This window comes from Helianthus annuus, chromosome 10 (genome assembly GCF_002127325.2).
Source record: "Helianthus annuus cultivar XRQ/B chromosome 10, HanXRQr2.0-SUNRISE, whole genome shotgun sequence".
Taxonomy (NCBI): Eukaryota; Viridiplantae; Streptophyta; class Magnoliopsida; order Asterales; family Asteraceae; genus Helianthus; species Helianthus annuus.
The window spans coordinates 75,388,451-75,399,333 of NC_035442.2; the positions used below are offsets into that span (position 1 = coordinate 75,388,451).

The window sequence follows — 10,883 nt, forward strand, 5'->3', positions numbered from 1 at the left end:
TTTAGTGATCGCCAATTTTTGTGCTAAGTGTATATTGTGTGTAATATATGTATTAGTGTATTAGAAGCATAAAAATACACTAAATACTCCCAAGGAGTATCACCAACAAAATACACATAAAAATACATAACAAATACCCAAGAATACTCATACAAAATAACCCATTAAAGGGTATATGGACAAATACAAGAAAATATATTTAAATAAATATAATCCTTAATAAATTTTGGACTTTGACAAATAATGGACAATTTTGAACATAAATATATATTTGGACAAATATATATAACTATTACCAAGTAATGGGAATTATACAAAAATCAAAAAATGACAAAATATATATATATATATATATATAGGGAGGGCCTCATGCGAGAACCACCCTTATTGTGAGAACCAATGTGAACACAACCTAAAATAGCTAAAAAAAAACCTAAAAAAACCTAACCCCTACCCCCCCCTCCCCAAAAAACCTAAACCCCACCCCCCCCCCCAAAACAAAAAAACCTAACCCCCCCCCCCCCCAAAGCTAACCCTCCCCCCCCCCCCAAAGCTAAATGCTAAAAACTAAAACCCCCATAAAAACCTAAAAAAACCTAACCCCCCCCCCCCCAAAAAAAAAAAAAAAACCTAAACCCCCCTACCCCACCCCCCAAAAACCTAAACCCCCCCCCCCCCCACCAAGCTAAAATGCTAAAAACTAAACCCCCAAAAAACCTAAAAAAATCTAAAAAAATCTAAATTTTTTTTTTAATATTTTTTATGCTCAAATCGCTACTTTTAGTGGCCAAAAAATTTTTTTTTTAAAAAAAAAATTTTATATTTTTTTTTGGCTTCGAAAAGTAGCGATTTTTATATAAAAATATTAAAAAAAAACAAATTTTTGTGTGATTTTTAGCTATTTTTAGGCATTTTTGGTGTGTTCACATTGGTTCTCGCGGTTCTCACAATAAGAGGTGGTTCTCGCATGATCTTCTCCCTATATATATATATATATATATATATATATATATATATATATACATATATATATATATATCTATACTACTTTAATAAACATATATGAAGGACAAGATGGTAATTCAACAAGGTGTTGAAAAAACACTTAATGCACAATGTACAAGTGTTAAGGCACAAGAAAACACAAAACCATTTACCCTTTACACGGATCTACATCTGCCGTCCATTTTTTTAACTTTCTCACACGGATCTACATCTGGACCGTCCATTTGACTTCACACGGATCACCAATTGCTTTCTCTCTCATTCCTCACACATCTCACAAAACAACATCAGATCTTCTCTCTCTTCTCTCTCTCTCTCGGCGATCTAGGGTTTCATGAGATCTATCACCAGATCCGTTTGAATCTATCACCAGATCCGTTTGATGAGCAGATCTAGGGTTTCATGAGATCTATCACAAGCTTTATCTGGCAACTTGGTAAGAACTGATACCGTTTAATGAATATATCTGGCAAGTTATGATGTTTGACGGTAGTTTCTATATGCTTTTCAGATGTCGAAGGCACCAAGGGATCCACGGATTTGAACAAGGGATCCACAGATTTGCTGGAGAATGGCCGGAATCAGGTGACTGTCTGTCCATGAATCTCTCTGGAATCATGTTTCAGATGAAGGTAAACACACAAATCGATCCAGTTTCAAGTTTATGTTACTCTGTTGAGATTATGAAATTCTTGAACGATCGTAGCATATTGATGAGATTGTATGTTTTCTTTCATCTACTTTTGATGTGTTTTATGTTTAAAGATTCTTTCTTTTTGGTGATTATTAGCACCAAGGATGAGGGGCAGCAGCCGTTCACCTTCAAAATTGGCCAAGGCCAAGTTATTAAAGGTAATTTGTTGCTGTTGGTATTATTATTTGTTAAGTCACTGAAGCTATAGTTCTATTAGTTTTTAACTATTTTTTATTATTGGTTAACGAGGAGATTTGTTTTTATATGATTAATGGATAATAATAGTTCTATTAGTTTTTAACTATTTTTTATTATTGTTTAATTTTATGATGATTAATTGTATATGTTTGTTTTTTATGATGATTTGTTTTTTTATATGGTGTGGTTATTTCTAATTATGTTTGCAGGTTAGTGGCCCTTCAGGGCAAATGACTTCTAACAAGCCGAAAGTTTGTTGTGAATGGTACGTAGTATTGTGTTCTATTGGTACTACAGGATGGATGGGGGGAGGCAACCACTGTCACGGAAGATACCGATTCCCTCAAGCAAGATAAGTCCATATAGGTTTCCCTTAACCTTTTGTTTTCATGCTTATACATGCTTCAAGGAATAATTTCAATATTAATTATACGCGTACATAAAATTATTGAAATTTGTACATGTTCAACATGTTTTTCTAGGAAATAATGGGGTTCAAGACGTCGAAGGAAACAAATTACCGTGTCTTGTTTATGTTTCTAGAGAGAAAAGGCCCGGATTTGACCACCACAAGAAAGTCGGTCCCATGAATGCTTTGGTATGAACTTATCTTCATAACTATCATGGATTATACTTTCAAATTCGTTTTCTTGATTGCTTTTAACTTATACGGTTTTCTTTTTGAAGATCCGAGTGTCGGCGGTTTGTTGTGTGATGATACTGCTCACATTCTTGATAAATTTGACCAGTGAGCAGCAACACTTGAAACTTCTCCACACGTGTTTGACACATGATTGGTATGTAACAGGAGGGAAACTCTCAGGCATGGTGATGGTGGTGATTTGGGAGTGTTCCAGGCTGCATTTAATGACCAAACGACGACGAAGAACATCAGTGTTGTTGAGCTGCAAAACAGGGATGGCGATGGGAACTAATGGACCAGGTACAATGAACATGATGGAGAAATGTGGTGATAATATACTGTGTTCCTAAAAGAATATTGGGCTTTGATTTGTATGATTGTTGTAGGATCTGTTCAGGGGCTCCACAACTTACATGGTAGTTTCAATGTCGCTGGCACACTTGGATCCCAAAATCCAACAACCGCTAATGTACCTTCAAGTGGGCTTCAACAACAAAGCGGAAACCTTTCTGCTGGAAGATTTACATCAAACAATATGCCTGCTGCTCTTTCTCAGGTACTTCATATATGTATATATACGTTGCTATTTGTATTTGTAAGTTGGTTTTACTTACATATAACTATTCGCGATGAACCATTGAGAACAAAAAAACAGAAAATATTGTTTTATTTTTTCAGATAGCTCATGGCAATTCACTCAGTCATTCAGGGCTAAATAGTAGAGGTAGCTTGATTGTTGTTGGAACCCCTGGGTTCAGTAGTGGTGCAAATGCATTTAGTGGCTCGATTCCTGGAGTCCTGCCTACCACTGCACCAATCAGTAACCGTAATTCTATTCCGGGAGTCGGAGTCCCACCGGTTATAGGAAATCGGAGCTCTCGGATCACCAGTTAAGCTGGAAACATTGGCAGTGGTGGTAGCATTGGAAGAAGCTCAAGTTCTGGTGGCGGTTTATCATTCCCGGGTGCCTTGCTTCTCGACTTAACCTAAACACTAATAGTGGCTCAGGAAATTTCAGTGTGCAGGGATCAAATAGAATAATTGGTGGTATGCTTAGGGAAGAAAATGGCATTTTACTCTTAATATCCAAATAAGTTCTTTTTTTTATCTCTATATTTTTTAATGTTTTTAAAATGCAGCTTCTCCACAGGTGATGTCTATGTTTGGAAACTCATACCATTAAGGTGGACCACTTTCTCAAAATCATGTTCAAAACTCCATGGAAATTTTGAAATCATCTACTGTTGCTCCAAAGAACGCAAAAGGGTTAAAATGGACAAACCACAGGGAGCAAAAACGAAGTTAACTCAATTTTTTAACTATGGGTCAAATGACTATAATGCCCCTTGACAAGGACAACTGAATGAAACTTGTGAGCCAATAATCAAAGCTTTATTGGTTATTAAAGGGCAAAAGAGTCAATTTTAATTGAAAACTACATAAAATGTTGTGTTTTAGTGTTAAATTTTATTTACTTCTTTAAAAATATGAAGCTGATGAATTTTGATACTTTTGTTGATATTCTTACTAATTATTTTTGATGTAACAGGAGCTGCATTCAACTTGCTGTGTGGAGATAGGGACCACATGATTATGGAAAAAATTGAGAGGCATTTTAACCATAGTGTTACCGAGGTAAATATATCTTATAGTCTATTCTTATATAGTTCCACCTTAATACAATTTATTTAAATTAAAATTACAAACTATGGTTAGGAATCTTGCAATAAGCTTTTACAAATATGAAATTTGAAACCTTCATGAAATTTGAAACCTTCAAGAAGTGGTGTACTGGTAACTGGTAAGCTTGGTTTAAAAAGCGACAAGGTCTAAAACCCAGGCGCGAAACGTCAAGCGCAAAAGCGCACCGCTTTTCGTACCTGAGGTGCAAACAATTATATATCTTTTTATATATTTGCTATAGTTTTTTAGCACCATCTACCCAATATTTAGGCACAAATAAGCTTTATATATGTTTTGATATTAAGATTAGATACGTGTACAACCCAAAAAGCATGTTGTACATCAGTTTACTGCATTAAAAATTGATAAATACGTGAGGCGCGCGCCTCATAGGGATTTTTCTACCAAAAATGTGCACCTCAGGTGTGATTCATGTATTACTTGCACTTTATGTGGCCTGAAGCACTCAGGCTTGCGCCTAACCTCTTGAATCTTGCTTCCATTAGTTTCTCGCCATAACCTCTTGAAGGCCACTTGTCCAACACAAGTTGTGATTTACCTGAACTTGTATGTTGGTTAGCACAATATTGGTGGGGTCCGATGAGTTTTTCTTGAACGGGTTCTCAATGGCTACTAAAAAAACTTTAACAAACTTGAATTTTTAACCCAAATTTGAAATTGGTAACTTTTATTTTTACTTTATAGTAACATTATTTTGCATTATGTGAACAAATCTTGTAGGTGCCATCATGAACAAGTGATGAAGCCTTTAAGGATGTTGTGAGGAAAGCTGGTTTGATGTAGAATTTCTCATATTTCTCATTATCATATACACAAGTTAATATTGGTTGGTTATTTTTGTATTGGGTAGTGAATTTTGGTTGGTTGATTGGAAAATCAGTTTTGTTTGTGATGACTTGGATGCTCAAGTGGTAGTATTGAGAACAGTTACTTTAGAATTTGAAGTTATATAACAAGTTACTTTAGAATTTGAAGTTATATAACAGACACAAATGTTGATCTTATGCTGGTCAAAACACACCTCGAGTAGAAAAAATTGATAAAAAAAGGATGTTGGTTGGCAAAATGACATTGAATTCATTTTTTATTTGTTTCACATGTTCTATTTAGTTTGTAAATTTGTTAAATTAACTAGAAGAATAATTTAAGAGGCCTGTTTTCGCATACATTCAAAATGTCTTGTAATCAATGTTTTAAAATCCGGTAAACACCGGCCGATATAACCGGTATTTTCTTTGTTTTCGAGTTCCATCTTGTGTTAACATAACTAGAATCACACAACTTTCTTTGTTTTCTCCTAAAGCCGGTAACTAGCTGTTACACAATAACCACCAAACGCCATCACGAAACCACCAATCGCCGCACACCGCTGATTCTTCGCCGCTAAAGAAGGCCGCAACCGACCCCCACGTTCTGCTACACTGCCACCATCGTCGTCACGCGCCACATCGGAAACTACATCTCCGTACATAGCCCTAAACTCACCAACCTAAGGGTATGTTTCCCGCCGCATCGCGCGGGTAAACGACTAGTATATATATATATATATATATATATATATATATATATATATATATATATATATATATATATATATATATTTCACACAAGTCTTAAAAATATATTATTTTTAAGAAATATAATTCCGGAAAATATTAAAAATCAAATTATTGATTTTTGACAAATAATGTAAAATACACAAGTATTTGCATAAAAAGAGGTCGGTTATCATACAATATGCCTAATCGTACATTACGTACGCTATAACCATAACCGTCAGATCAGCTCAATTAAACCCCGTGCTTGACTATTAAATTAATCAAATTAAAATATATATATATGTATGAAACCGCCAACGTTAAAATCGTCCATTACGAAATTAAAAACCCTTGATAATCAGCAAACAAAAACTCAAAATCATACCGTAAGATTCTTATTCAAAATCCAACAAGTAATCAAAAATCGATCGATTCTTATTCACCAACTCCTCCCTACGAATTGAATTTATGCTGAATTTGGAAGTTCAAAACTGAAACAAATCGATAGACCGTCTATCAAAGAAGATGATACAGGATGAAAATCAAATAAAATATGCGAAAATACATATCAAACGTGCGAAAAGCATTTCAGACAAAAAAAACGTTGTGTTTTTTGTAAAGTTTGCGAAATCATATAACATTACATGCGATTACAAAAAACGTAATAATGTTTAAGATGTCTTATGATGTGCGAATTCATGATTTTACACATGCGATTTCAAAAAAAGTTAATAATCTTTTAAATTTATTATAGTTTGCGAATTCATGGTTTTACACATGTGATTTCAGAAAAAGTTAATTATCTTTGAGATTTATTAAAGTTTGCGAAATCGTTTTCTAATCAAATGCGATTTTGAATACAATTTTGCTAATACTTTAAAATTACTTTGACCTAAAAACTGCAAAAAAAAAAATACAAATTAATAACTAAAATAAATAAAAATTAACTATTTTAAATAAAAAAATCTTAATTTATTACCGATGTGACTGTAATTTGACATGTAATGATCAATTTTACAATAAATACTACTGAACTTATCACCCTACCTACATAATAAATTTACTATTTTAATATAAAATACCCAAGTAACTACCTTCCATATTAAGACATAGAACACTAAAACACACACAACAAACCCATAAAAAATGGCATATGGAGATTCAGAAAAAATAAAAAACATTGCAATAAAAGAGCTATTGTCAACTCGCACGTTGACAGAAATAAGCATCGATGTCACCTCTTCTCATTTGTTTCTTGATGTGCAGGGGAAAATTCTTGAAGAAATCAAGAAAAATCAAGAGATATGGGAGAGACTACTTGAAGAACCACCATCAAGCTTCAGAGACGCAGACGCAGCTTTGAATCACATAAAGGAGCAATCTCAAGCTGATGACTTAGCCTTCTCTTTCCTTAAAGATGCTCTAAACACTGTGAAGGAGAAGATGGAGTTCAGCTCTGCTGAACGTGACAAAATCTTTGCTTCAAGTAACTAAATTTCTATTTAATCGTTTTATGGTTGTAGCTGTGTTAGACAATAACAACTACTTTATATTTTGGGTACATGTTTTGAACACATCTTATGCTTCATTATAATATAAAATCGCATGAATGATTTAGACATCTTTGTCACAAAAAAACAAGATAACACAAAAATCGCATGTACTAAAAGTGAAATCGCATGTAAGACTAATTATAAACTGATGCATGTAAAATCGCATTTTTATATACTAAATCGCATGAAAAATGATATAAACAGATGAATATAAAATCGCATGTGTTTCATATAAAATCGCATTTACATTAAAAAAAATTAATCTTCCTCATCTTCTGAAACCTCCTCCCACTGATCTTCTTCTTCAGATCCATCATCACTACTACCACTGTAATCTTCAAACTCATCTTCCTCTTCATCATCTTCGAGCTTGTTGTCTTTGTCTCTGGGATCTTTTTCAATCCGGATGCCCTTCATCTTCTTCTTTTGTTGTTTGCCTTTCAGTATCTCGCAAGTCCGAATATCATGACCTTTTTCATTGCATACACTACATGTCCTTGACCTTTTTCCTTTGCGGCTGATCATTTGTTCCTTCTTGGATTTAATCCTTTTATGCGAGCCACGACCTTTGTTTCTTATACCAGCCGGCACACGGACAGTAGGAGGTGCATTAGTTACTGGTTGTTGGTAACCAATCAACTTTGAAAATCGGTCATATTTTGGATCAAGTTGCTTGGTTATACGACTCTGATCAATTCTCTCTTTAAGCTGCATCATTTGTGTGACAACCCTCAATTTACATGTATTCCGTACAATTCATTAATGATAATTAAAGTGCTTGACGACTGCGTGGAAATATTTAACTGCTCTCTGATTTCTGTGTTATATTCACACGTGCGTGTTAACATACTAGTAGTATGCAGAAAACCTGACTAAATGGTCCTGAATATTTTCCTGAGTGTTAGGAATTAACCGTGTTACGAAAATATATTTAAAAGACACATTTCGGTATAATTAAACGCTTTAACGGAACAGTATCCGACAGGATAACCGGACATTACCTGGAACACTAAATTTTTGTCATTGACATAGTTTTATTATTGTTGGCTAGTCATGGGTCCTGTATACCACAGCACCCACTATTTTCTCTACTAGCTAGTATATGGAATTATATACTTGCTATCTAACTAAGACTTGCCATTTAGTTACAAACTTTGCAAATAGACCCCCCCCCCAACCGAAAATTGGTCCATGTGGACCCACCATATCATCCCTCCATACTTCCATATATTTGTTTAGATTTTAATTCAATTGTTTAATTGATTTCTTGCTTGTAGAAGTGAGTAAATCATTCCCTCCATACTTCCATATATTTGTTTAGATTTTAATTCAATTGTTTAATTGATTTCTTGCTTGTAGAAGTGAGTAAATCATACATAAGTATGGCTACCTCTTACACACATCATTCTCATCCTTACACACTCCATCTCACTACTCCTTTCTCTCTCATTCGGTTCCCCTATGACCGAAACCCGTCACCACCACTTCATTCATCCATCTCTTCCATTAACAAGTTCATTCTAAGCTTGAAGTTCATCCATGGAAGGTGCAACTTGAAGGACTTTCTAAGGAGCTTGTTCTAGTCTTTTTCACCATCATATTCTCAATAGATTCTACCCTAGCTATAAGCTAGTAGTAAGCTCTCGTTTAACCCTTGATTATCTTACTTTTATGGCTAATATTTGTAGAATGATGTTTATTTCACAAGAACACTAAAAAGGGTTTAACCAAGAAGATGAAACATGATGTACTTGTGTTAGTATGAAGTTGTTTTGATATGTACTGTGTATTTGCTGATTTACTTGTTCATATTGATGTGGGATATTGTTACGATCACTAAATATAATTAACGGGATCAACCGAACACAAACTAGTAAGCTAGAGACCAAAAACAGCAATTTGTCCATACTTTACAGCCAACTTCAGTTGGCTGTAAACAGGTCATAAACTCAACGAAAAACCGATATTTTGAATCTAAAATATTTCATTATGAAATACGGTTCTAATGGCACCGGAATCGTAATTTTTGGACTTCGTTTACTATTTTTAAAGAACCGATTCGTAACAGCAGCTTAGGCTGAGTTTTTACAGCAATAAATAAGCGTTGTATTTTCTGTTGTAACTTGTATTCTGTGTAGAATCGGACCATGAAATTTGTACAGTAGATGACAACCGATGCATGTGTAATTACCCCACTGGAATTTCGTAAATCGGACACTCGATGAATTTTTAATAAATTGTTCCGTGAACTGTGGTCAGAAAATACATAAATCTGAGTTCAGTCCGGAAAATGATTTTTAGTAAAATATTGGCGATGAATTAGATCCCGAGATTTTTACACAATAATATTTGGGTCATTTAGCATCTTCTGTAATAATTTGGGAATTTTTGGAACAAGTTAACTATTTATTTAAAACGTCCGAAAACAGCCGGTTTTGAATATAAATGCTGAATTGAGATAAGTTGTGACTTGCGTGTCTAAATGTCGAGTATGCTATCCGTGAATGATCTAACATGTTATGTATATGTTATGTGCATTATCGTATGTTTGATTTTGAGTGGGGAATGGATGGGAAACTTAGATGGGCATAAACCGTTAAAACGATGCATGTTGTGTGATAGATACGTGTAGGAACTTTGTGTTCTATTTGAAAGCCACTAAATGACTAACTGGTAAATTATATTCGGACGTGATTGACCGACCTTGACTGTTAGCTATATTTGAGAATCTAACCGAGCAAACCGAGGTGAGTTCACACACTTTCTAAGGCATGGGATTCCCGGTGGTTTGGGAATGGGTTAAAGAATTAAAACGGAATCTACATATCCTACTTGTGTAGGATATGTACGGCCATCCTCCTCGGGTAGGATGCCAGTATTAATCCTGCGTATTCTCTTTGGGAGAACTACGTACGTTCGTCCTCCTTGTGTAGGACAACAACCTTAAACTTACTAGACAAAACTCTATCATAAGTCCCTCATTTTATATCGACTTAATCGCCGAGGCCAATGGCGAGCGGGTCATTAGTTAATAGCGCTATTAGGTTTAACAAACCTCACACCGTGCCAGTCGGACGGGCGTGTACTAATGGACTATGGCAAACCATCAGTGATGATAGACACTGATGTAGGGCACAACTTACTTGCGTAGTAGTCGATATCATACGGTCTAGTAGTTCACATGGGGAAGCCCCCACTAATCATGGACAGGGTATGGGTAATAAATAATGAACTGGTTAAATTTTCTTTCAACTACGGGGTAACCCCCACGGCAATTACGCCAACGAAAGACAAACCACGTTTTCGGAAACAACTTAAAACTAAACAACCAAACGTGAACTCACTCAACTTTGTTGTTGACTCGTTGTTACATGCCTTACAGGTCGCTAAATGCATGGAGCTTGCACGAGGAAGGAGTCGTTGTGGTGTGCGGACTGTTATGCTACATGCGTAATATTTAAATCCTTATGAACTTATTAAACTTGCGTTTTGAACTTTAACTTATAAACTATGGACTTATATTTTGGACTTTACGTTTATGCTTCCGC

General features: G+C 35.0%; 2 long non-coding RNA genes across 3 annotated transcripts; both read left to right on the forward strand.

Moving 5' to 3' along the window:
- The first annotated feature begins 1,401 nt into the window (after positions 1-1,401).
- LOC110881692 lies at positions 1,402-1,859 on the forward strand. The gene is made up of 3 exons (XR_002559857.2): positions 1,402-1,441; positions 1,517-1,637; positions 1,796-1,859. It is a non-coding gene; the product is annotated as an uncharacterized LOC110881692 (long non-coding RNA).
- A 730-nt stretch (positions 1,860-2,589) lies between these two features.
- On the forward strand, positions 2,590-5,161 carry LOC118482971. Of its 2 annotated transcripts, none has more exons than XR_004869394.1 (6): positions 2,590-2,840; positions 2,927-3,096; positions 3,219-3,587; positions 3,680-3,912; positions 4,090-4,175; positions 4,965-5,161. It is a non-coding gene; the product is annotated as an uncharacterized LOC118482971 (long non-coding RNA). The 2 variants fall into 2 exon arrangements; XR_004869393.1 differs by having other exon boundaries at positions 3,680-3,724.
- The last annotated feature ends 5,722 nt before the right edge of the window (positions 5,162-10,883 follow it).